We start from the raw sequence: 23,311 nt of genomic DNA on the forward strand, positions 1-23,311 counted from the left end.
AATCATATAGGAAATTAATTTTCTCATGTTAGTAAACAAAATGCTTAGCAGAAAGGGAGATGCCACCATGAATGTTTGAACCCTGGGTCATATAGTTTACTTAGAGTTTCTTCCAAGGTCCATCAGGGTATTGGGTTCAAAGTAAGGCAAAGGTTAGAATCCCAGTGTGGACTAGCAGTGTTTATTTGAGGTTGATGTAAAAACTTTGCTGGGACTTGCACAAGTTGTAAGAAAAGAGTTAGCGTCATTGACATTGTGGTGAAAGCTCAGCAAAAGCAGCCACCTTTGTAGCTGTAAACAGTCAAGGGCAGGGATTGAATGATAAGCATGAGTGAGGAAGCACAGGCTTTTGCAAAGTCTCCGAGGACATTTACAACAAGAGGAGCAAATACTCTACAGAAGTGACAAGAACAGAGCTCAACGACCACAAAGGGACTCGAACCCTCAATCTTCTGATCCGAAGTCAGACGCCTTATCCATTAGGCCACGCGGTCTCATGTCTCTTTATGAAGAAACCATTTTCCACTGGAAACAGCCACCGCATAGGAAAAGACGCTCAAGGAGCACAAAGGATTTCATTTGTTAGAGCAGGCACATGACATTGCAGTCTAAGGTATTGCAGTGATCCAAAATGGCAGTTTGATGAGTGTTTTCAGAGAAAAAAACATGCCTTGCAGTGTTCATGAAGTCTTCTAGGCTAAGTTTGTGGTTGTCTCTTCTCTGTTAAGTATAGTCATTGTGCCAGCTGCATGGGTACATAGTACACCGCTTGTCAGGATGGCCGAGTGGTCTAAGGCGCCAGACTCAAGAGGCTTCTCTTCCCTTCTCATGGGCCTTCTGGTCTCCAATTGGAGGCGTGGGTTCAAATCCCACTTCTGACAGAGCTTTTTCACTTTGTCCATCATGGCACATTGGTCAGGCCTGCCAAAACAAGCTCTTGGGTCTTTTCATTTACTAGGCTCTTCAAAGGGCCTTCTCAACAGCAACCTCACATGGACTTTTGGAAAATCTCGCAGAAAAGGAACAAGGCCGACTTTTTTCTACAAGCTTTCTAACACACGTTTTACAAACTGACAAATTCCATCCCCTTTGGCACACCTACAGTCATATGGGTTAGCTCATCTTCTCTTCTAGTTCACTTCATCAGGATCAGAAGCTTTGGAGGCAATTTGTTTTGCTAAATCTTAAAAGGTTAGTGTACAGGTAAAGTGACAAATATGTAAGGAGACCGAACTCAGGAGATAGGTTTTGGCAATAACTTACAGGTCTTCCCTGTATGTTCTGACCTTTGGTGAAAGAGGTGGGGTTATTCCCTCTTCTGACAAGACTCATTTGTTGTAATTTCAACGGACCCTTCCTTGAAAAGAGTTCAGGTTGCAAGAAAACCAATTGCAGTGTTCCATTTGCGGTGCGGATCATATCTTTTCAGAGGAAATGACAGACATACTTTCCAAATTTCAGGCAAGAACTCTTCATATAAATTGGGAACCGAGGCAACCTTTTGAAATTGTTGAGCTTGCAACAAGAAGGAATCGCATCGTGCCACTTGACATGCTGTGTCTGCACCTTTGTAAAAGTCTGGCTTACAGCAGAATTGCAGACAAGGATTTCCTAAATCATATAGGAAATTAATTTTCTCATGTTAGTAAACAAAATGCTTAGCAGAAAGGGAGATGCCACCATGAATGTTTGAACCCTGGGTCATATAGTTTACTTAGAGTCTCTTCCAAGGTCCATCAGGGTATTGGGTTCAAAGTAAGGCAAAGGTTAGAATCCCAGTGTGGACTAGCAGTGTTTATTTGAGGTTGATGTAAAAACTTTGCTGGGACTTGCACAAGTTGTAAGAAAAGAGTTAGCGTCATTGACATTGTGGTGAAAGCTCAGCAAAAGCAGCCACCTTTGTAGCTGTAAACAGTCAAGGGCAGGGATTGAATGATAAGCATGAGTGAGGAAGCACAGGCTTTTGCAAAGTCTCCGAGGACATTTACAACAAGAGGAGCAAATACTCTACAGAAGTGACAAGAACAGAGCTCAACGACCACGAAGGGACTCGAACCCTCAATCTTCTGATCCGAAGTCAGACGCCTTATCCATTAGGCCACGCGGTCTCATGCCTCTTTATGAAGAAACCATTTTCCACTGGAAACAGCCACCGCATAGGAAAAGACGCTCAAGGAGCACAAAGGATTTCATTTGTTAGAGCAGGCACATGACATTGCTGTCTAAGGTATTGCAGTGATCCAAAATGGCAGTTTGATGAGTGTTTTCAGAAAAAAAAAACATGCCTTGCAGTGTTCATGAAGTCTTCTAGGCTAAGTTTGTGGTTGTCTCTTCTCTGTTAAGTATAGTCATTGTGCCAGCTGCATGGGTACATAGTACACCGCTTGTCAGGATGGCCGAGTGGTCTAAGGCGCCAGACTCAAGAGGCTTCTCTTCCCTTCTCATGGGCCTTCTGGTCTCCGAATGGAGGTGTGGGTTCAAATCCCACTTCTGACAGAGCTTTTTCACTTTGTCCATCATGGCACATTGGTCAGGCCTGCCAAAACAAGCTCTTGGGTCTTTTCATTTACTAGGCTCTTCAAAGGGCCTTCTCAACAGCAACCTCACATGGACTTTTGGAAAATCTCGCAGAAAAGGAACAAGGCCGACTTTTTTCTACAAGCTTTCTAACACACGTTTTACAAACTGACAAATTCCATCCCCTTTGGCACACCTACAGTCATATGGGTTAGCTCATCTTCTCTTCTAGTTCACTTCATCAGGATCAGAAGCTTTGGAGGCAATTTGTTTTGCTAAATCTTAAAAGGTTAGTGTACAGGTAAAGTGACAAATATGTAAGGAGACCGAACTCAGGAGATAGGTTTTGGCAATAACTTACAGGTCTTCCCTGTATGTTCTGACCTTTGGTGAAAGAGGTGGGGTTATTCCCTCTTCTGACAAGACTCATTTGTTGTAATTTCAACGGACCCTTCCTTGAAAAGAGTTCAGGTTGCAAGAAAACCAATTGCAGTGTTCCATTTGCGGTGTGGATCATATCTTTTCAGAGGAAATGACAGACATACTTTCCAAATTTCAGGCAAGAACTCTTCATATAAATTGGGAACCGAGGCAACCTTTTGAAATTGTTGAGCTTGCAACAAGAAGGAATCGCATCGTGCCACTTGACATGCTGTGTCTGCACCTTTGTAAAAGTCTGGCTTACAGCAGAATTGCAGACAAGGATTTCCTAAATCATATAGGAAATTAATTTTCTCATGTTAGTAAACAAAATGCTTAGCAGAAAGGGAGATGCCACCATGAATGTTTGAACCCTGGGTCATATAGTTTACTTAGAGTTTCTTCCAAGGTCCATCAGGGTATTGGGTTCAAAGTAAGGCAAAGGTTAGAATCCCAGTGTGGACTAGCAGTGTTTATTTGAGGTTGATGTAAAAACTTTGCTGGGACTTGCACAAGTTGTAAGAAAAGAGTTAGCGTCATTGACATTGTGGTGAAAGCTCAGCAAAAGCAGCCACCTTTGTAGCTGTAAACAGTCAAGGGCAGGGATTGAATGATAAGCATGAGTGAGGAAGCACAGGCTTTTGCAAAGTCTCCGAGGACATTTACAACAAGAGGAGCAAATACTCTACAGAAGTGACAAGAACAGAACTCAACGACCACGAAGGGACTCGAACCCTCAATCTTCTGATCCGAAGTCAGACGCCTTATCCATTAGGCCACGCGGTCTCATGCCTCTTTATGAAGAATCCATTTTCCACTGGAAACAGCCACCGCATAGGAAAAGACGCTCAAGGAGCACAAAGGATTTCATTTGTTAGAGCAGGCACATGACATTGCAGTCTAAGGTATTGCAGTGATCCAAAATGGCAGTTTGATGAGTGTTTTCAGAGAAAAAAACATGCCTTGCAGTGTTCATGAAGTCTTCTAGGCTAAGTTTGTGGTTGTCTCTTCTCTGTTAAGTATAGTCATTGTGCCAGCTGCATGGGTACATAGTACACCGCTTGTCAGGATGGCCGAGTGGTCTAAGGCGCCAGACTCAAGAGGCTTCTCTTCCCTTCTCATGGGCCTTCTGGTCTCCGATTGGAGGCGTGGGTTCAAATCCCACTTCTGACAGAGCTTTTTCACTTTGTCCATCATGGCACATTGGTCAGGCCTGCCAAAACAAGCTCTTGGGTCTTTTCATTTACTAGGCTCTTCAAAGGGCCTTCTCAACAGCAACCTCACATGGACTTTTGGAAAATCTCGCAGAAAAGGAACAAGGCCGACTTTTTTCTACAAGCTTTCTAACACACGTTTTACAAACTGACAAATTCCATCCCCTTTGGCACACCTACAGTCATATGGGTTAGCTCATCTTCTCTTCTAGTTCACTTCATCAGGATCAGAAGCTTTGGAGGCAATTTGTTTTGCTAAATCTTAAAAGGTTAGTGTACAGGTAAAGTGACAAATATGTAAGGAGACCGAACTCAGGAGATAGGTTTTGGCAATAACTTACAGGTCTTCCCTGTATGTTCTGACCTTTGGTGAAAGAGGTGGGGTTATTCCCTCTTCTGACAAGACTCATTTGTTGAAATTTCAACGGACCCTTCCTTGAAAAGAGTTCAGGTTGCAAGAAAACCAATTGCAGTGTTCCATTTGCGGTGTGGATCATATCTTTTCAGAGAAAATGACAGACATACTTTCCAAATTTCAGGCAAGAACTCTTCATATAAATTGGGAACCGAGGCAACCTTTTGAAATTGTTGAGCTTGCAACAAGAAGGAATCGCATCGTGCTACTTGACATGCTGTGTCTGCACCTTTGTAAAAGTCTGGCTTACAGCAGAATTGCAGACAAGGATTTCCTAAATCATATAGGAAATTAATTTTCTCATGTTAGTAAACAAAATGCTTAGCAGAAAGGGAGATGCCACCATGAATGTTTGAACCCTGGGTCATATAGTTTACTTAGAGTTTCTTCCAAGGTCCATCAGGGTATTAGGTTCAAAGTAAGGCAAAGGTTAGAATCCCAGTGTGGACTAGCAGTGTTTATTTGAGGTTGATGTAAAAACTTTGCTGGGACTTGCACAAGTTGTAAGAAAAGAGTTAGCGTCATTGACATTGTGGTGAAAGCTCAGCAAAAGCAGCCACCTTTGTAGCTGTAAACAGTCAAGGGCAGGGATTGAATGATAAGCATGAGTGAGGAAGCACAGGCTTTTGCAAAGTCTCCGAGGACATTTACAACAAGAGGAGCAAATACTCTACAGAAGTGACAAGAACAGAACTCAACGACCACGAAGGGACTCGAACCCTCAATCTTCTGATCCGAAGTCAGACGCCTTATCCATTAGGCCACGCGGTCTCATGCCTCTTTATGAAGAATCCATTTTCCACTGGAAACAGCCACCGCATAGGAAAAGACGCTCAAGGAGCACAAAGGATTTCATTTGTTAGAGCAGGCACATGACATTGCAGTCTAAGGTATTGCAGTGATCCAAAATGGCAGTTTGATGAGTGTTTTCAGAGAAAAAAACATGCCTTGCAGTGTTCATGAAGTCTTCTAGGCTAAGTTTGTGGTTGTCTCTTCTCTGTTAAGTATAGTCATTGTGCCAGCTGCATGGGTACATAGTACACCGCTTGTCAGGATGGCCGAGTGGTCTAAGGCGCCAGACTCAAGAGGCTTCTCTTCCCTTCTCATGGGCCTTCTGGTCTCCGATTGGAGGCGTGGGTTCAAATCCCACTTCTGACAGAGCTTTTTCACTTTGTCCATCATGGCACATTGGTCAGGCCTGCCAAAACAAGCTCTTGGGTCTTTTCATTTACTAGGCTCTTCAAAGGGCCTTCTCAACAGCAACCTCACATGGACTTTTGGAAAATCTCGCAGAAAAGGAACAAGGCCGACTTTTTTCTACAAGCTTTCTAACACACGTTTTACAAACTGACAAATTCCATCCCCTTTGGCACACCTACAGTCATATGGGTTAGCTCATCTTCTCTTCTAGTTCACTTCATCAGGATCAGAAGCTTTGGAGGCAATTTGTTTTGCTAAATCTTAAAAGGTTAGTGTACAGGTAAAGTGACAAATATGTAAGGAGACCGAACTCAGGAGATAGGTTTTGGCAATAACTTACAGGTCTTCCCTGTATGTTCTGACCTTTGGTGAAAGAGGTGGGGTTATTCCCTCTTCTGACAAGACTCATTTGTTGTAATTTCAACGGACCCTTCCTTGAAAAGAGTTCAGGTTGCAAGAAAACCAATTGCAGTGTTCCATTTGCGGTGTGGATCATATCTTTTCAGAGGAAATGACAGACATACTTTCCAAATTTCAGGCAAGAACTCTTCATATAAATTGGGAACCGAGGCAACCTTTTGAAATTGTTGAGCTTGCAACAAGAAGGAATCGCATCATGCCACTTGACATGCTGTGTCTGCACCTTTGTAAAAGTCTGGCTTACAGCAGAATTGCAGACAAGGATTTCCTAAATCATATAGGAAATTAATTTTCTCATGTTAGTAAACAAAATGCTTAGCAGAAAGGGAGATGCCACCATGAATGTTTGAACCCTGGGTCATATAGTTTACTTAGAGTCTCTTCCAAGGTCCATCAGGGTATTGGGTTCAAAGTAAGGCAAAGGTTAGAATCCCAGTGTGGACTAGCAGTGTTTATTTGAGGTTGATGTAAAAACTTTGCTGGGACTTGCACAAGTTGTAAGAAAAGAGTTAGCGTCATTGACATTGTGGTGAAAGCTCAGCAAAAGCAGCCACCTTTGTAGCTGTAAACAGTCAAGGGCAGGGATTGAATGATAAGCATGAGTGAGGAAGCACAGGCTTTTGCAAAGTCTCCGAGGACATTTACAACAAGAGGAGCAAATACTCTACAGAAGTGACAAGAACAGAGCTCAACGACCACGAAGGGACTCGAACCCTCAATCTTCTGATCCGAAGTCAGACGCCTTATCCATTAGGCCACGCGGTCTCATGCCTCTTTATGAAGAAACCATTTTCCACTGGAAACAGCCACCGCATAGGAAAAGACGCTCAAGGAGCACAAAGGATTTCATTTGTTAGAGCAGGCACATGACATTGCTGTCTAAGGTATTGCAGTGATCCAAAATGGCAGTTTGATGAGTGTTTTCAGAAAAAAAAAACATGCCTTGCAGTGTTCATGAAGTCTTCTAGGCTAAGTTTGTGGTTGTCTCTTCTCTGTTAAGTATAGTCATTGTGCCAGCTGCATGGGTACATAGTACACCGCTTGTCAGGATGGCCGAGTGGTCTAAGGCGCCAGACTCAAGAGGCTTCTCTTCCCTTCTCATGGGCCTTCTGGTCTCCGAATGGAGGTGTGGGTTCAAATCCCACTTCTGACAGAGCTTTTTCACTTTGTCCATCATGGCACATTGGTCAGGCCTGCCAAAACAAGCTCTTGGGTCTTTTCATTTACTAGGCTCTTCAAAGGGCCTTCTCAACAGCAACCTCACATGGACTTTTGGAAAATCTCGCAGAAAAGGAACAAGGCCGACTTTTTTCTACAAGCTTTCTAACACACGTTTTACAAACTGACAAATTCCATCCCCTTTGGCACACCTACAGTCATATGGGTTAGCTCATCTTCTCTTCTAGTTCACTTCATCAGGATCAGAAGCTTTGGAGGCAATTTGTTTTGCTAAATCTTAAAAGGTTAGTGTACAGGTAAAGTGACAAATATGTAAGGAGACCGAACTCAGGAGATAGGTTTTGGCAATAACTTACAGGTCTTCCCTGTATGTTCTGACCTTTGGTGAAAGAGGTGGGGTTATTCCCTCTTCTGACAAGACTCATTTGTTGAAATTTCAACGGACCCTTCCTTGAAAAGAGTTCAGGTTGCAAGAAAACCAATTGCAGTGTTCCATTTGCGGTGTGGATCATATCTTTTCAGAGGAAATGACAGACATACTTTCCAAATTTCAGGCAAGAACTCTTCATATAAATTGGGAACCGAGGCAACCTTTTGAAATTGTTGAGCTTGCAACAAGAAGGAATCGCATCGTGCTACTTGACATGCTATGTCTGCACCTTTGTAAAAGTCTGGCTTACAGCAGAATTGCAGACAAGGATTTCCTAAATCATATAGGAAATTAATTTTCTCATGTTAGTAAACAAAATGCTTAGCAGAAAGGGAGATGCCACCATGAATGTTTGAACCCTGGGTCATATAGTTTACTTAGAGTTTCTTCCAAGGTCCATCAGGGTATTGGGTTCAAAGTAAGGCAAAGGTTAGAATCCCAGTGTGGACTAGCAGTGTTTATTTGAGGTTGATGTAAAAACTTTGCTGGGACTTGCACAAGTTGTAAGAAAAGAGTTAGCGTCATTGACATTGTGGTGAAAGCTCAGCAAAAGCAGCCACCTTTGTAGCTGTAAACAGTCAAGGGCAGGGATTGAATGATAAGCATGAGTGAGGAAGCACAGGCTTTTGCAAAGTCTCCGAGGACATTTACAACAAGAGGAGCAAATACTCTACAGAAGTGACAAGAACAGAACTCAACGACCACGAAGGGACTCGAACCCTCAATCTTCTGATCCGAAGTCAGACGCCTTATCCATTAGGCCACGCGGTCTCATGCCTCTTTATGAAGAATCCATTTTCCACTGGAAACAGCCACCGCATAGGAAAAGACGCTCAAGGAGCACAAAGGATTTCATTTGTTAGAGCAGGCACATGACATTGCAGTCTAAGGTATTGCAGTGATCCAAAATGGCAGTTTGATGAGTGTTTTCAGAGAAAAAAACATGCCTTGCAGTGTTCATGAAGTCTTCTAGGCTAAGTTTGTGGTTGTCTCTTCTCTGTTAAGTATAGTCATTGTGCCAGCTGCATGGGTACATAGTACACCGCTTGTCAGGATGGCCGAGTGGTCTAAGGCGCCAGACTCAAGAGGCTTCTCTTCCCTTCTCATGGGCCTTCTGGTCTCCGATTGGAGGCGTGGGTTCAAATCCCACTTCTGACAGAGCTTTTTCACTTTGTCCATCATGGCACATTGGTCAGGCCTGCCAAAACAAGCTCTTGGGTCTTTTCATTTACTAGGCTCTTCAAAGGGCCTTCTCAACAGCAACCTCACATGGACTTTTGGAAAATCTCGCAGAAAAGGAACAAGGCCGACTTTTTTCTACAAGCTTTCTAACACACGTTTTACAAACTGACAAATTCCATCCCCTTTGGCACACCTACAGTCATATGGGTTAGCTCATCTTCTCTTCTAGTTCACTTCATCAGGATCAGAAGCTTTGGAGGCAATTTGTTTTGCTAAATCTTAAAAGGTTAGTGTACAGGTAAAGTGACAAATATGTAAGGAGACCGAACTCAGGAGATAAGTTTTGGCAATAACTTACAGGTCTTCCCTGTATGTTCTGACCTTTGGTGAAAGAGGTGGGGTTATTCCCTCTTCTGACAAGACTCATTTGTTGAAATTTCAACGGACCCTTCCTTGAAAAGAGTTCAGGTTGCAAGAAAACCAATTGCAGTGTTCCATTTGCGGTGTGGATCATATCTTTTCAGAGAAAATGACAGACATACTTTCCAAATTTCAGGCAAGAACTCTTCATATAAATTGGGAACCGAGGCAACCTTTTGAAATTGTTGAGCTTGCAACAAGAAGGAATCGCATCGTGCTACTTGACATGCTGTGTCTGCACCTTTGTAAAAGTCTGGCTTACAGCAGAATTGCAGACAAGGATTTCCTAAATCATATAGGAAATTAATTTTCTCATGTTAGTAAACAAAATGCTTAGCAGAAAGGGAGATGCCACCATGAATGTTTGAACCCTGGGTCATATAGTTTACTTAGAGTTTCTTCCAAGGTCCATCAGGGTATTGGGTTCAAAGTAAGGCAAAGGTTAGAATCCCAGTGTGGACTAGCAGTGTTTATTTGAGGTTGATGTAAAAACTTTGCTGGGACTTGCACAAGTTGTAAGAAAAGAGTTAGCGTCATTGACATTGTGGTGAAAGCTCAGCAAAAGCAGCCACCTTTGTAGCTGTAAACAGTCAAGGGCAGGGATTGAATGATAAGCATGAGTGAGGAAGCACAGGCTTTTGCAAAGTCTCCGAGGACATTTACAACAAGAGGAGCAAATACTCTACAGAAGTGACAAGAACAGAACTCAACGACCACGAAGGGACTCGAACCCTCAATCTTCTGATCCGAAGTCAGACGCCTTATCCATTAGGCCACGCGGTCTCATGCCTCTTTATGAAGAATCCATTTTCCACTGGAAACAGCCACCGCATAGGAAAAGACGCTCAAGGAGCACAAAGGATTTCATTTGTTAGAGCAGGCACATGACATTGCAGTCTAAGGTATTGCAGTGATCCAAAATGGCAGTTTGATGAGTGTTTTCAGAGAAAAAAACATGCCTTGCAGTGTTCATGAAGTCTTCTAGGCTAAGTTTGTGGTTGTCTCTTCTCTGTTAAGTATAGTCATTGTGCCAGCTGCATGGGTACATAGTACACCGCTTGTCAGGATGGCCGAGTGGTCTAAGGCGACAGACTCAAGAGGCTTCTCTTCCCTTCTCATGGGCCTTCTGGTCTCCGATTGGAGGCGTGGGTTCAAATCCCACTTCTGACAGAGCTTTTTCACTTTGTCCATCATGGCACATTGGTCAGGCCTGCCAAAACAAGCTCTTGTGTCTTTTCATTTGCTAGGCTCTTCAAAGGGCCTTCTCAACAGCAACCTCACATGGACTTTTGGAAAATCTCGCAGAAAAGGAACAAGGCCGACTTTTTTCTACAAGCTTTCTAACACACGTTTTACAAACTGACAAATTCCATCCCCTTTGGCACACCTACAGTCATATGGGTTAGCTCATCTTCTCTTCTAGTTCACTTCATCAGGATCAGAAGCTTTGGAGGCAATTTGTTTTGCTAAATCTTAAAAGGTTAGTGTACAGGTAAAGTGACAAATATGTAAGGAGACCGAACTCAGGAGATAGGTTTTGGCAATAACTTACAGGTCTTCCCTGTATGTTCTGACCTTTGGTGAAAGAGGTGGGGTTATTCCCTCTTCTGACAAGACTCATTTGTTGTAATTTCAACGGACCCTTCCTTGAAAAGAGTTCAGGTTGCAAGAAAACCAATTGCAGTGTTCCATTTGCGGTGTGGATCATATCTTTTCAGAGGAAATGACAGACATACTTTCCAAATTTCAGGCAAGAACTCTTCATATAAATTGGGAACCGAGGCAACCTTTTGAAATTGTTGAGCTTGCAACAAGAAGGAATCGCATCGTGCCACTTGACATGCTGTGTCTGCACCTTTGTAAAAGTCTGGCTTACAGCAGAATTGCAGACAAGGATTTCCTAAATCATATAGGAAATTAATTTTCTCATGTTAGTAAACAAAATGCTTAGCAGAAAGGGAGATGCCACCATGAATGTTTGAACCCTGGGTCATATAGTTTACTTAGAGTCTCTTCCAAGGTCCATCAGGGCATTGGGTTCAAAGTAAGGCAAAGGTTAGAATCCCAGTGTGGACTAGCAGTGTTTATTTGAGGTTGATGTAAAAACTTTGCTGGGACTTGCACAAGTTGTAAGAAAAGAGTTAGCGTCATTGACATTGTGGTGAAAGCTCAGCAAAAGCAGCCACCTTTGTAGCTGTAAACAGTCAAGGGCAGGGATTGAATGATAAGCATGAGCGAGGAAGCACAGGCTTTTGCAAAGTCTCCGAGGACATTTACAACAAGAGGAGCAAATACTCTACAGAAGTGACAAGAACAGAGCTCAACGACCACGAAGGGACTCAAACCCTCAATCTTCTGATCCGAAGTCAGACGCCTTATCCATTAGGCCACGCGGTCTCATGCCTCTTTATGAAGAAACCATTTTCCACTGGAAACAGCCACCGCATAGGAAAAGACGCTCAAGGAGCACAAAGGATTTCATTTGTTAGAGCAGGCACATGACATTGCTGTCTAAGGTATTGCAGTGATCCAAAATGGCAGTTTGATGAGTGTTTTCAGAAAAAAAAAACATGCCTTGCAGTGTTCATGAAGTCTTCTAGGCTAAGTTTGTGGTTGTCTCTTCTCTGTTAAGTATAGTCATTGTGCCAGCTGCATGGGTACATAGTACACCGCTTGTCAGGATGGCCGAGTGGTCTAAGGCGCCAGACTCAAGAGGCTTCTCTTCCCTTCTCATGGGCCTTCTGGTCTCCGAATGGAGGTGTGGGTTCAAATCCCACTTCTGACAGAGCTTTTTCACTTTGTCCATCATGGCACATTGGTCAGGCCTGCCAAAACAAGCTCTTGGGTCTTTTCATTTACTAGGCTCTTCAAAGGGCCTTCTCAACAGCAACCTCACATGGACTTTTGGAAAATCTCGCAGAAAAGGAACAAGGCCGACTTTTTTCTACAAGCTTTCTAACACACGTTTTACAAACTGACAAATTCCATCCCCTTTGGCACACCTACAGTCATATGGGTTAGCTCATCTTCTCTTCTAGTTCACTTCATCAGGATCAGAAGCTTTGGAGGCAATTTGTTTTGCTAAATCTTAAAAGGTTAGTGTACAGGTAAAGTGACAAATATGTAAGGAGACCGAACTCAGGAGATAGGTTTTGGCAATAACTTACAGGTCTTCCCTGTATGTTCTGACCTTTGGTGAAAGAGGTGGGGTTATTCCCTCTTCTGACAAGACTCATTTGTTGAAATTTCAACGGACCCTTCCTTGAAAAGAGTTCAGGTTGCAAGAAAACCAATTGCAGTGTTCCATTTGCGGTGTGGATCATATCTTTTCAGAGGAAATGACAGACATACTTTCCAAATTTCAGGCAAGAACTCTTCATATAAATTGGGAACCGAGGCAACCTTTTGAAATTGTTGAGCTTGCAACAAGAAGGAATCGCATCGTGCTACTTGACATGCTATGTCTGCACCTTTGTAAAAGTCTGGCTTACAGCAGAATTGCAGACAAGGATTTCCTAAATCATATAGGAAATTAATTTTCTCATGTTAGTAAACAAAATGCTTAGCAGAAAGGGAGATGCCACCATGAATGTTTGAACCCTGGGTCATATAGTTTACTTAGAGTTTCTTCCAAGGTCCATCAGGGTATTGGGTTCAAAGTAAGGCAAAGGTTAGAATCCCAGTGTGGACTAGCAGTGTTTATTTGAGGTTGATGTAAAAACTTTGCTGGGACTTGCACAAGTTGTAAGAAAAGAGTTAGCGTCATTGACATTGTGGTGAAAGCTCAGCAAAAGCAGCCACCTTTGTAGCTGTAAACAGTCAAGGGCAGGGATTGAATGATAAGCATGAGTGAGGAAGCACAGGCTTTTGCAAAGTCTCCGAGGACATTTACAACAAGAGGAGCAAATACTCTACAGAAGTGACAAGAACAGAACTCAACGACCACAAAGGGACTTGAACCCTCAATCTTCTGATCCGAAGTCAGACGCCTTATCCATTAGGCCACGCGGTCTCATGCCTCTTTATGAAGAATCCATTTTCCACTGGAAACAGCCACCGCATAGGAAAAGACGCTCAAGGAGCACAAAGGATTTCATTTGTTAGAGCAGGCACATGACATTGCAGTCTAAGGTATTGCAGTGATCCAAAATGGCAGTTTGATGAGTGTTTTCAGAGAAAAAAACATGCCTTGCAGTGTTCATGAAGTCTTCTAGGCTAAGTTTGTGGTTGTCTCTTCTCTGTTAAGTATAGTCATTGTGCCAGCTGCATGGGTACATAGTACACCGCTTGTCAGGATGGCCGAGTGGTCTAAGGCGACAGACTCAAGAGGCTTCTCTTCCCTTCTCATGGGCCTTCTGGTCTCCGATTGGAGGCGTGGGTTCAAATCCCACTTCTGACAGAGCTTTTTCACTTTGTCCATCATGGCACATTGGTCAGGCCTGCCAAAACAAGCTCTTGGGTCTTTTCATTTACTAGGCTCTTCAAAGGGCCTTCTCAACAGCAACCTCACATGGACTTTTGGAAAATCTCGCAGAAAAGGAACAAGGCCGACTTTTTTCTACAAGCTTTCTAACACACGTTTTACAAACTGACAAATTCCATCCCCTTTGGCACACCTACAGTCATATGGGTTAGCTCATCTTCTCTTCTAGTTCACTTCATCAGGATCAGAAGATTTGGAGGCAATTTGTTTTGCTAAATCTTAAAAGGTTAGTGTACAGGTAAAGTGACAAATATGTAAGGAGACCGAACTCAGGAGATAGGTTTTGGCAATAACTTACAGGTCTTCCCTGTATGTTCTGACCTTTGGTGAAAGAGGTGGGGTTATTCCCTCTTCTGACAAGACTCATTTGTTGAAATTTCAACGGACCCTTCCTTGAAAAGAGTTCAGGTTGCAAGAAAACCAATTGCAGTGTTCCATTTGCGGTGTGGATCATATCTTTTCAGAGAAAATGACAGACATACTTTCCAAATTTCAGGCAAGAACTCTTCATATAAATTGGGAACCGAGGCAACCTTTTGAAATTGTTGAGCTTGCAACAAGAAGGAATCGCATCGTGCTACTTGACATGCTGTGTCTGCACCTTTGTAAAAGTCTGGCTTACAGCAGAATTGCAGACAAGGATTTCCTAAATCATATAGGAAATAAATTTTCTCATGTTAGTAAACAAAATGCTTAGCAGAAAGGGAGATGCCACCATGAATGTTTGAACCCTGGGTCATATAGTTTACTTAGAGTTTCTTCCAAGGTCCATCAGGGTATTGGGTTCAAAGTAAGGCAAAGGTTAGAATCCCAGTGTGGACTAGCAGTGTTTATTTGAGGTTGATGTAAAAACTTTGCTGGGACTTGCACAAGTTGTAAGAAAAGAGTTAGCGTCATTGACATTGTGGTGAAAGCTCAGCAAAAGCAGCCACCTTTGTAGCTGTAAACAGTCAAGGGCAGGGATTGAATGATAAGCATGAGTGAGGAAGCACAGGCTTTTGCAAAGTCTCCGAGGACATTTACAACAAGAGGAGCAAATACTCTACAGAAGTGACAAGAACAGAACTCAACGACCACGAAGGGACTCGAACCCTCAATCTTCTGATCCGAAGTCAGACGCCTTATCCATTAGGCCACGCGGTCTCATGCCTCTTTATGAAGAATCCATTTTCCACTGGAAACAGCCACCGCATAGGAAAAGACGCTCAAGGAGCACAAAGGATTTCATTTGTTAGAGCAGGCACATGACATTGCAGTCTAAGGTATTGCAGTGATCCAAAATGGCAGTTTGATGAGTGTTTTCAGAGAAAAAAACATGCCTTGCAGTGTTCATGAAGTCTTCTAGACTAAGTTTGTGGTTGTCTCTTCTCTGTTAAGTATAGTCATTGTGCCAGCTGCATGGGTACATAGTACACCGCTTGTCAGGATGGCCGAGTGGTCTAAGGCGACAGACTCAAGAGGCTTCTCTTCCCTTCTCATGGGCCTTCTGGTCTCTGATTGGAGGCGTGGGTTCAAATCCCACTTCTGACAGAGCTTTTTCACTTTGTCCATCATGGCACATTGGTCAGGCCTGCCAAAACAAGCTCTTGGGTCTTTTCATTTACTAGGCTCTTCAAAGGGCCTTCTCAACAGCAACCTCACATGGACTTTTGGAAAATCTCGCAGAAAAGGAACAAGGCCGACTTTTTTCTACAAGCTTTCTAACACACGTTTTACAAACTGACAAATTCCATCCCCTTTGGCACACCTACAGTCATATGGGTTAGCTCATCTTCTCTTCTAGTTCACTTCATCAGGATCAGAAGCTTTGGAGGCAATTTGTTTTGCTAAATCTTAAAAGGTTAGTGTACAGGTAAAGTGACAAATATGTAAGGAGACCGAACTCAGGAGATAGGTTTTGGCAATAACTTACAGGTCTTCCCTGTATGTTCTGACCTTTGGTGAAAGAGGTGGGGTTATTCCCTCTTCTGACAAGACTCATTTGTTGTAATTTCAACGGACCCTTCCTTGAAAAGAGTTCAGGTTGCAAGAAAACCAATTGCAGTGTTCCATTTGCGGTGTGGATCATATCTTTTCAGAGGAAATGACAGACATACTTTCCAAATTTCAGGCAAGAACTCTTCATATAAATTGGGAACCGAGGCAACCTTTTGAAATTGTTGAGCTTGCAACAAGAAGGAATCGCATCGTGCCACTTGACATGCTGTGTCTGCACCTTTGTAAAAGTCTGGCTTACAGCAGAATTGCAGACAAGGATTTCCTAAATCATATAGGAAATTAATTTTCTCATGTTAGTAAACAAAATGCTTAGCAGAAAGGGAGATGCCACCATGAATGTTTGAACCCTGGGTCATATAGTTTACTTAGAGTCTCTTCCAAGGTCCATCAGGGTATTGGGTTCAAAGTAAGGCAAAGGTTAGAATCCCAGTGTGGACTAGCAGTGTTTATTTGAGGTTGATGTAAAAACTTTGCTGGGACTTGCACAAGTTGTAAGAAAAGAGTTAGCGTCATTGACATTGTGGTGAAAGCTCAGCAAAAGCAGCCACCTTTGTAGCTGTAAACAGTCAAGGGCAGGGATTGAATGATAAGCATGAGTGAGGAAGCACAGGCTTTTGCAAAGTCTCCGAGGACATTTACAACAAGAGGAGCAAATACTCTACAGAAGTGACAAGAACAGAGCTCAACAACCACGAAGGGACTCGAACCCTCAATCTTCTGATCCGAAGTCAGACGCCTTATCCATTAGGCCACGCGGTCTCATGCCTCTTTATGAAGAAACCATTTTCCACTGGAAACAGCCACCGCATAGGAAAAGACGCTCAAGGAGCACAAAGGATTTCATTTGTTAGAGCAGGCACATGACATTGCTGTCTAAGGTATTGCAGTGATCCAAAATGGCAGTTTGATGAGTGTTTTCAGAAAAAAAAAACATGCCTTGCAGTGTTCATGAAGTCTTCTAGGCTAAGTTTGTGGTTGTCTCTTCTCTGTTAAGTATAGTCATTGTGCCAGCTGCATGGGTACATAGTACACCGCTTGTCAGGATGGCCGAGTGGTCTAAGGCGCCAGACTCAAGAGGCTTCTCTTCCCTTCTCATGGGCCTTCTGGTCTCCGAATGGAGGTGTGGGTTCAAATCCCACTTCTGACAGAGCTTTTTCACTTTGTCCATCATGGCACATTGGTCAGGCCTGCCAAAACAAGCTCTTGGGTCTTTTCATTTACTAGGCTCTTCAAAGGGCCTTCTCAACAGCAACCTCACATGGACTTTTGGAAAATCTCGCAGAAAAGGAACAAGGCCGACTTTTTTCTACAAGCTTTCTAACACACGTTTTACAAACTGACAAATTCCATCCCCTTTGGCACACCTACAGTCATATGGGTTAGCTCATCTTCTCTTCTAGTTCACTTCATCAGGATCAGAAGCTTTGGAGGCAATTTGTTTTGCTAAATCTTAAAAGGTTAGTGTACAGGTAAAGTGACAAATATGTAAGGAGACCGAACTCAGGAGATAGGTTTTGGCAATAACTTACAGGTCTTCCCTGTATGTTCTGACCTTTGGTGAAAGAGGTGGGGTTATTCCCTCTTCTGACAAGACTCATTTGTTGAAATTTCAACGGACCCTTCCTTGAAAAGAGTTCAGGTTGCAAGAAAACCAATTGCAGTGTTCCATTTGCGGTGTGGATCATATCTTTTCAGAGGAAATGACAGACATACTTTCCAAATTTCAGGCAAGAACTCTTCATATAAATTGGGAACCGAGGCAACCTTTTGAAATTGTTGAGCTTGCAACAAGAAGGAATCGCATCGTGCTACTTGACATGCTGTGTCTGCACCTTTGTAAAAGTCTGGCTTACAGCAGAATTGCAGACAAGGATTTCCTAAATCATATAGGAAATTAATTTTCTCATGTTAGTAAACAAAATGCTTAGCAGAAAGGGAGATGCCACCATGAATGTTTGAACCCTGGGTCATATAGTTTACTTAGAGTTTCTTCCAAGGTCCATCAGGGTATTGGGTTCAAAGTAAGGCAAAGGTTAGAATCCCAGTGTGGACTAGCAGTGTTTATTTGAGGTTGATGTAAAAACTTTGCTGGGACTTGCACAAGTTGTAAGAAAAGAGTTAGCGTCATTGACATTGTGGTGAAAGCTCAGCAAAAGCAGCCACCTTTGTAGCTGTAAACAGTCAAGGGCAGGGATTGAATGATAAGCATGAGTGAGGAAGCACAGGCTTTTGCAAAGTCTCCGAGGACATTTACAACAAGAGGAGCAAATACTCTACAGAAGTGACAAGAACAGAACTCAACGACCACAAAGGGACTCGAACCCTCAATCTTCTGATCCGAAGTCAGACGCCTTATCCATTAGGCCACGCGGTCTCATGCCTCTTTATGAAGAATCCATTTTCCACTGGAAACAGCCACCGCATAGGAAAAGACGCTCAAGGAGCACAAAGGATTTCATTTGTTAGAGCAGGCACATGACATTGCAGTCTAAGGTATTGCAGTGATCCAAAATGGCAGTTTGATGAGTGTTTTCAGAGAAAAAAACATGCCTTGCAGTGTTCATGAAGTCTTCTAGGCTAAGTTTGTGGTTGTCTCTTCTCTGTTAAGTATAGTCATTGTGCCAGCTGCATGGGTACATAGTACACCGCTTGTCAGGATGGCCGAGTGGTCTAAGGCGCCAGACTCAAGAGGCTTCTCTTCCCTTCTCATGGGCCTTCTGGTCTCCGAATGGAGGCGTGGGTTCAAATCCCACTTCTGACAGAGCTTTTTCACTTTGTCCATCATGGCACATTGGTCAGGCCTGCCAAAACAAGCTCTTGGGTCTTTTCATTTACTAGGCTCTTCAAAGGGCCTTCTCAACAGCAACCTCACATGGACTTTTGGAAAATCTCGCAGAAAAGGAACAAGGCCGACTTTTTTCTACAAGCTTTCTAACACACGTTTTACAAACTGACAAATTCCATCCCCTTTGGCACACCTACAGTCATATGGGTTAGCTCATCTTCTCTTCTAGTTCACTTCATCAGGATCAGAAGCTTTGGAGGCAATTTGTTTTGCTAAATCTTAAAAGGTTAGTGTACAGGTAAAGTGACAAATATGTAAGGAAACCGAACTCAGGAGATAGGTTTTGGCAATAACTTACAGGTCTTCCCTGTATGTTCTGACCTTTGGTGAAAGAGGTAGGGTTATTCCCTCTTCTGACAAGACTCATTTGTTGAAATTTCAACGGACCCTTCCTTGAAAAGAGTTCAGGTTGCAAGAAAACCAATTGCAGTGCTCCATTTGCGGTGTGGATCATATCTTTTCAGAGAAAATGACAGACATACTTTCCAAATTTCAGGCAAGAACTCTTCATATAAATTGGGAACCGAGGCAACCTTTTGAAATTGTTGAGCTTGCAACAAGAAGGAATCGCATCGTGCTACTTGACATGCTGTGTCTGCACCTTTGTAAAAGTCTGGCTTACAGCAGAATTGCAGACAAGGATTTCCTAAATCATATAGGAAATTAATTTTCTCATGTTAGTAAACAAAATGCTTAGCAGAAAGGGAGATGCTACCATGAATGTTTGAACCCTGGGTCATATAGTTTACTTAGAGTTTCTTCCAAGGTCCATCAGGGTATTGGGTTCAAAGTAAGGCAAAGGTTAGAATCCCAGTGTGGACTAGCAGTGTTTATTTGAGGTTGATGTAAAAACTTTGCTGGGACTTGCACAAGTTGTAAGAAAAGAGTTAGCGTCATTGACATTGTGGTGAAAGCTCAGCAAAAGCAGCCACCTTTGTAGCTGTAAACAGTCAAGGGCAAGGATTGAATGATAAGCATGAGTGAGGAAGCACAAACTTTTGCAAAGTCTCCGAGGACATTTACAACAAGAGGAGCAAATACTCTACAGAAGTGACAAGAACAGAACTCAACGACCACGAAGGGACTCGAACCCTCAATCTTCTGATCCGAAGTCAGACGCCTTATCCATTAGGCCACGCGGTCTCATGCCTCTTTATGAAGAATCCATTTTCCACTGGAAACAGCCACCGCATAGGAAAAGACGCTCAAGGAGCACAAAGGATTTCATTTGTTAGAGCAGGCACATGACATTGCAGTCTAAGGTATTGCAGTGATCCAAAATGGCAGTTTGATGAGTGTTTTCAGAGAAAAAAACATGCCTTGCAGTGTTCATGAAGTCTTCTAGGCTAAGTTTGTGGTTGTCTCTTCTCTGTTAAGTATAGTCATTGTGCCAGCTGCATGGGTACATAGTACACCGCTTGTCAGGATGGCCGAGTGGTCTAAGGCGCCAGACTCAAGAGGCTTCTCTTCCCTTCTCATGGGCCTTCTGGTCTCCGATTGGAGGCGTGGGTTCAAATCCCACTTCTGACAGAGCTTTTTCACTTTGTCCATCATGGCACATTGGTCAGGCCTGCCAAAACAAGCTCTTGGGTCTTTTCTTTTACTAGGCTCTTCAAAGGGCCTTCTCAACAGCAACCTCACATGGACTTTTGGAAAATCTCGCAGAAAAGGAACAAGGCCGACTTTTTTCTACAAGCTTTCTAACACACGTTTTACAAACTGACAAATTCCATCCCCTTTGGCACACCTACAGTCATATGGGTTAGCTCATCTTCTCTTCTAGTTCACTTCATCAGGATCAGAAGCTTTGGAGGCAATTTGTTTTGCTAAATCTTAAAAGGTTAGTGTACAGGTAAAGTGACAAATATGTAAGGAGACCGAACTCAGGAGATAGGTTTTGGCAATAACTTACAGGTCTTCCCTGTATGTTCTGACCTTTGGTGAAAGAGGTGGGGTTATTCCCTCTTCTGACAAGACTCATTTGTTGTAATTTCAACGGACCCTTCCTTGAAAAGAGTTCAGGTTGCAAGAAAACCAATTGCAGTGTTCCATTTGCGGTGTGGATCATATCTTTTCAGAGGAAATGACAGACATACTTTCCAAATTTCAGGCAAGAACTCTTCATATAAATTGGGAACCGAGGCAACCTTTTGAAATTGTTGAGCTTGCAACAAGAAGGAATCGCATCGTGCCACTTGACATGCTGTGTCTGCACCTTTGTAAAAGTCTGGCTTACAGCAGAATTGCAGACAAGGATTTCCTAAATCATATAGGAAATTAATTTTCTCATGTTAGTAAACAAAATGCTTAGCAGAAAGGGAGATGCCACCATGAATGTTTGAACCCTGGGTCATATAGTTTACTTAGAGTCTCTTCCAAGGTCCATCAGGGTATTGGGTTCAAAGTAAGGCAAAGGTTAGAATCCCAGTGTGGACTAGCAGTGTTTATTTGAGGTTGATGTAAAAACTTTGCTGGGACTTGCACAAGTTGTAAGAAAAGAGTTAGCGTCATTGACATTGTGGTGAAAGCTCAGCAAAAGCAGCCACCTTTGTAGCTGTAAACAGTCAAGGGCAGGGATTGAATGATAAGCATGAGTGAGGAAGCACAGGCTTTTGCAAAGTCTCCGAGGACATTTACAACAAGAGGAGCAAATACTCTACAGAAGTGACAAGAACAGAGCTCAACGACCACGAAGGGACTCGAACCCTCAATCTTCTGATCCGAAGTCAGACGCCTTATCCATTAGGCCACGCGGTCTCATGCCTCTTTATGAAGAAACCATTTTCCACTGGAAACAGCCACCGCATAGGAAAAGACGCTCAAGGAGCACAAAGGATTTCATTTGTTAGAGCAGGCACATGACATTGCAGTCTAAGGTATTGCAGTGATCCAAAATGGCAGTTTGATGAGTGTTTTCAGAGAAAAAAACATGCCTTGCAGTGTTCATGAAGTCTTCTAGGCTAAGTTTGTGGTTGTCTCTTCTCTGTTAAGTATAGTCATTGTGCCAGCTGCATGGGTACGTAGTACACCGCTTGTCAGGATGGCCGAGTGGTCTAAGGCGCCAGACTCAAGAGGCTTCTCTTCCCTTCTCATGGGCCTTCTGGTCTCCGATTGGAGGCGTGGGTTCAAATCCCACTTCTGACAGAGCTTTTTCACTTTGTCCATCATGGCACATTGGTCAGGCCTGCCAAAACAAGCTCTTGGGTCTTTTCATTTACTAGGCTCTTCAAAGGGCCTTCTCAACAGCAACCTCACATGGACTTTTGGAAAATCTCGCAGAAAAGGAACAAGGCCGACTTTTTTCTACAAGCTTTCTAACACACGTTTTACAAACTGACAAATTCCATCCCCTTTGGCACACCTACAGTCATATGGGTTAGCTCATCTTCTCTTCTAGTTCACTTCATCAGGATCAGAAGCTTTGGAGGCAATTTGTTTTGCTAAATCTTAAAAGGTTAGTGTACAGGTAAAGTGACAAATATGTAAGGAGACCGAACTCAGGAGATAGGTTTTGGCAATAACTTACAGGTCTTCCCTGTATGTTCTGACCTTTGGTGAAAGAGGTGGGGTTATTCCCTCTTCTGACAAGACTCATTTGTTGAAATTTCAACGGACCCTTCCTTGAAAAGAGTTCAGGTTGCAAGAAAACCAATTGCAGTGTTCCATTTGCGGTGTGGATCATATCTTTTCAGAGAAAATGACAGACATACTTTCCAAATTTCAGGCAAGAACTCTTCATATAAATTGGGAACCAAGGCAACCTTTTGAAATTGTTGAGCTTGCAACAAGAAGGAATCGCATCGTGCTACTTGACATGCTGTGTCTGCACCTTTGTAAAAGTCTGGCTTACAGCAGAATTGCAGACAAGGATTTCCTAAATCATATAGGAAATTAATTTTCTCATGTTAGTAAACAAAATGCTTAGCAGAAAGGGAGATGCCACCATGAATGTTTGAACCCTGGGTCATATAGTTTACTTAGAGTCTCTTCCAAGGTCCATCAGGGTATTGGGTTCAAAGTAAGGCAAAGGTTAGAATCCCAGTGTGGACTAGCAGTGTTTATTTGAGGTTGATGTAAAAACTTTGCTGGGACTTGCACAAGTTGTAAGAAAAGAGTTAGCGTCATTGACATTGTGGTGAAAGCTCAGCAAAAGCAGCCACCTTTGTAGCTGTAAACAGTCAAGGGCAGGGATTGAATGATAAGCATGAGTGAGGAAGCACAGGCTTTTGCAAAGTCTCCGAGGACATTTACAACAAGAGGAGCAAATACTCTACAGAAGTGACAAGAACAGAGCTCAACGACCACGAAGGGACTCGAACCCTCAATCTTCTGATCCGAAGTCAGACGCCTTATCCATTAGGCCACGCGGTCTCATGCCTCTTTATGAAGAAACCATTTTCCACTGGAAACAGCCACCGCATAGGAAAAGACGCTCAAGGAGCACAAAGGATTTCATTTGTTAGAGCAGGCACATGACATTGCTGTCTAAGGTATTGCAGTGATCCAAAATGGCAGTTTGATGAGTGTTTTCAGAAAAAAAAAACATGCCTTGCAGTGTTCATGAAGTCTTCTAGGCTAAGTTTGTGGT

General features: G+C 43.0%; 29 non-coding genes across 29 annotated transcripts; 14 read left to right on the plus strand and 15 right to left on the minus strand.

Moving 5' to 3' along the window:
- Positions 1-421: 421 nt before the first annotated feature.
- On the minus strand, positions 422-494 carry TRNAR-UCG (transfer RNA arginine (anticodon UCG)). Its single transcript has one exon. It is a non-coding gene; the product is annotated as a tRNA-Arg (tRNA).
- Positions 495-771: 277 nt separating this feature from the next.
- TRNAL-CAA (transfer RNA leucine (anticodon CAA)) lies at positions 772-881 on the plus strand. The gene is made up of 2 exons: positions 772-809; positions 836-881. It is a non-coding gene; the product is annotated as a tRNA-Leu (tRNA).
- Positions 882-2,035: 1,154 nt separating this feature from the next.
- TRNAR-UCG (transfer RNA arginine (anticodon UCG)) lies at positions 2,036-2,108 on the minus strand. Its single transcript has one exon. It is a non-coding gene; the product is annotated as a tRNA-Arg (tRNA).
- Positions 2,109-2,386: 278 nt separating this feature from the next.
- On the plus strand, positions 2,387-2,496 carry TRNAL-CAA (transfer RNA leucine (anticodon CAA)). The gene is made up of 2 exons: positions 2,387-2,424; positions 2,451-2,496. It is a non-coding gene; the product is annotated as a tRNA-Leu (tRNA).
- A 1,154-nt stretch (positions 2,497-3,650) lies between these two features.
- On the minus strand, positions 3,651-3,723 carry TRNAR-UCG (transfer RNA arginine (anticodon UCG)). Its single transcript has one exon. It is a non-coding gene; the product is annotated as a tRNA-Arg (tRNA).
- A 277-nt stretch (positions 3,724-4,000) lies between these two features.
- Positions 4,001-4,110, plus strand: TRNAL-CAA (transfer RNA leucine (anticodon CAA)). Its single transcript has 2 exons — positions 4,001-4,038; positions 4,065-4,110. It is a non-coding gene; the product is annotated as a tRNA-Leu (tRNA).
- A 1,154-nt stretch (positions 4,111-5,264) lies between these two features.
- TRNAR-UCG (transfer RNA arginine (anticodon UCG)) lies at positions 5,265-5,337 on the minus strand. Its single transcript has one exon. It is a non-coding gene; the product is annotated as a tRNA-Arg (tRNA).
- A 277-nt stretch (positions 5,338-5,614) lies between these two features.
- On the plus strand, positions 5,615-5,724 carry TRNAL-CAA (transfer RNA leucine (anticodon CAA)). Its single transcript has 2 exons — positions 5,615-5,652; positions 5,679-5,724. It is a non-coding gene; the product is annotated as a tRNA-Leu (tRNA).
- Positions 5,725-6,878: 1,154 nt separating this feature from the next.
- Positions 6,879-6,951, minus strand: TRNAR-UCG (transfer RNA arginine (anticodon UCG)). Its single transcript has one exon. It is a non-coding gene; the product is annotated as a tRNA-Arg (tRNA).
- A 278-nt stretch (positions 6,952-7,229) lies between these two features.
- TRNAL-CAA (transfer RNA leucine (anticodon CAA)) lies at positions 7,230-7,339 on the plus strand. The gene is made up of 2 exons: positions 7,230-7,267; positions 7,294-7,339. It is a non-coding gene; the product is annotated as a tRNA-Leu (tRNA).
- Positions 7,340-8,493: 1,154 nt separating this feature from the next.
- Positions 8,494-8,566, minus strand: TRNAR-UCG (transfer RNA arginine (anticodon UCG)). The gene has a single exon. It is a non-coding gene; the product is annotated as a tRNA-Arg (tRNA).
- A 277-nt stretch (positions 8,567-8,843) lies between these two features.
- On the plus strand, positions 8,844-8,953 carry TRNAL-CAA (transfer RNA leucine (anticodon CAA)). Its single transcript has 2 exons — positions 8,844-8,881; positions 8,908-8,953. It is a non-coding gene; the product is annotated as a tRNA-Leu (tRNA).
- A 1,154-nt stretch (positions 8,954-10,107) lies between these two features.
- TRNAR-UCG (transfer RNA arginine (anticodon UCG)) lies at positions 10,108-10,180 on the minus strand. The gene has a single exon. It is a non-coding gene; the product is annotated as a tRNA-Arg (tRNA).
- Positions 10,181-10,457: 277 nt separating this feature from the next.
- Positions 10,458-10,567, plus strand: TRNAL-CAA (transfer RNA leucine (anticodon CAA)). The gene is made up of 2 exons: positions 10,458-10,495; positions 10,522-10,567. It is a non-coding gene; the product is annotated as a tRNA-Leu (tRNA).
- A 1,154-nt stretch (positions 10,568-11,721) lies between these two features.
- On the minus strand, positions 11,722-11,794 carry TRNAR-UCG (transfer RNA arginine (anticodon UCG)). The gene has a single exon. It is a non-coding gene; the product is annotated as a tRNA-Arg (tRNA).
- Positions 11,795-12,072: 278 nt separating this feature from the next.
- Positions 12,073-12,182, plus strand: TRNAL-CAA (transfer RNA leucine (anticodon CAA)). The gene is made up of 2 exons: positions 12,073-12,110; positions 12,137-12,182. It is a non-coding gene; the product is annotated as a tRNA-Leu (tRNA).
- A 1,154-nt stretch (positions 12,183-13,336) lies between these two features.
- Positions 13,337-13,409, minus strand: TRNAR-UCG (transfer RNA arginine (anticodon UCG)). Its single transcript has one exon. It is a non-coding gene; the product is annotated as a tRNA-Arg (tRNA).
- Positions 13,410-13,686: 277 nt separating this feature from the next.
- TRNAL-CAA (transfer RNA leucine (anticodon CAA)) lies at positions 13,687-13,796 on the plus strand. Its single transcript has 2 exons — positions 13,687-13,724; positions 13,751-13,796. It is a non-coding gene; the product is annotated as a tRNA-Leu (tRNA).
- A 1,154-nt stretch (positions 13,797-14,950) lies between these two features.
- Positions 14,951-15,023, minus strand: TRNAR-UCG (transfer RNA arginine (anticodon UCG)). The gene has a single exon. It is a non-coding gene; the product is annotated as a tRNA-Arg (tRNA).
- Positions 15,024-15,300: 277 nt separating this feature from the next.
- On the plus strand, positions 15,301-15,410 carry TRNAL-CAA (transfer RNA leucine (anticodon CAA)). Its single transcript has 2 exons — positions 15,301-15,338; positions 15,365-15,410. It is a non-coding gene; the product is annotated as a tRNA-Leu (tRNA).
- Positions 15,411-16,564: 1,154 nt separating this feature from the next.
- TRNAR-UCG (transfer RNA arginine (anticodon UCG)) lies at positions 16,565-16,637 on the minus strand. The gene has a single exon. It is a non-coding gene; the product is annotated as a tRNA-Arg (tRNA).
- Positions 16,638-16,915: 278 nt separating this feature from the next.
- TRNAL-CAA (transfer RNA leucine (anticodon CAA)) lies at positions 16,916-17,025 on the plus strand. Its single transcript has 2 exons — positions 16,916-16,953; positions 16,980-17,025. It is a non-coding gene; the product is annotated as a tRNA-Leu (tRNA).
- A 1,154-nt stretch (positions 17,026-18,179) lies between these two features.
- TRNAR-UCG (transfer RNA arginine (anticodon UCG)) lies at positions 18,180-18,252 on the minus strand. The gene has a single exon. It is a non-coding gene; the product is annotated as a tRNA-Arg (tRNA).
- A 277-nt stretch (positions 18,253-18,529) lies between these two features.
- On the plus strand, positions 18,530-18,639 carry TRNAL-CAA (transfer RNA leucine (anticodon CAA)). Its single transcript has 2 exons — positions 18,530-18,567; positions 18,594-18,639. It is a non-coding gene; the product is annotated as a tRNA-Leu (tRNA).
- A 1,154-nt stretch (positions 18,640-19,793) lies between these two features.
- On the minus strand, positions 19,794-19,866 carry TRNAR-UCG (transfer RNA arginine (anticodon UCG)). Its single transcript has one exon. It is a non-coding gene; the product is annotated as a tRNA-Arg (tRNA).
- A 277-nt stretch (positions 19,867-20,143) lies between these two features.
- On the plus strand, positions 20,144-20,253 carry TRNAL-CAA (transfer RNA leucine (anticodon CAA)). Its single transcript has 2 exons — positions 20,144-20,181; positions 20,208-20,253. It is a non-coding gene; the product is annotated as a tRNA-Leu (tRNA).
- A 1,154-nt stretch (positions 20,254-21,407) lies between these two features.
- On the minus strand, positions 21,408-21,480 carry TRNAR-UCG (transfer RNA arginine (anticodon UCG)). Its single transcript has one exon. It is a non-coding gene; the product is annotated as a tRNA-Arg (tRNA).
- Positions 21,481-21,757: 277 nt separating this feature from the next.
- On the plus strand, positions 21,758-21,867 carry TRNAL-CAA (transfer RNA leucine (anticodon CAA)). The gene is made up of 2 exons: positions 21,758-21,795; positions 21,822-21,867. It is a non-coding gene; the product is annotated as a tRNA-Leu (tRNA).
- A 1,154-nt stretch (positions 21,868-23,021) lies between these two features.
- Positions 23,022-23,094, minus strand: TRNAR-UCG (transfer RNA arginine (anticodon UCG)). Its single transcript has one exon. It is a non-coding gene; the product is annotated as a tRNA-Arg (tRNA).
- Between the last annotated feature and the right edge of the window lie 217 nt (positions 23,095-23,311).

The sequence above is a fragment of the Hyperolius riggenbachi genome, chromosome 8 (genome assembly GCF_040937935.1).
Source record: "Hyperolius riggenbachi isolate aHypRig1 chromosome 8, aHypRig1.pri, whole genome shotgun sequence".
NCBI classification, from domain to species: domain Eukaryota; kingdom Metazoa; phylum Chordata; class Amphibia; order Anura; family Hyperoliidae; genus Hyperolius; species Hyperolius riggenbachi.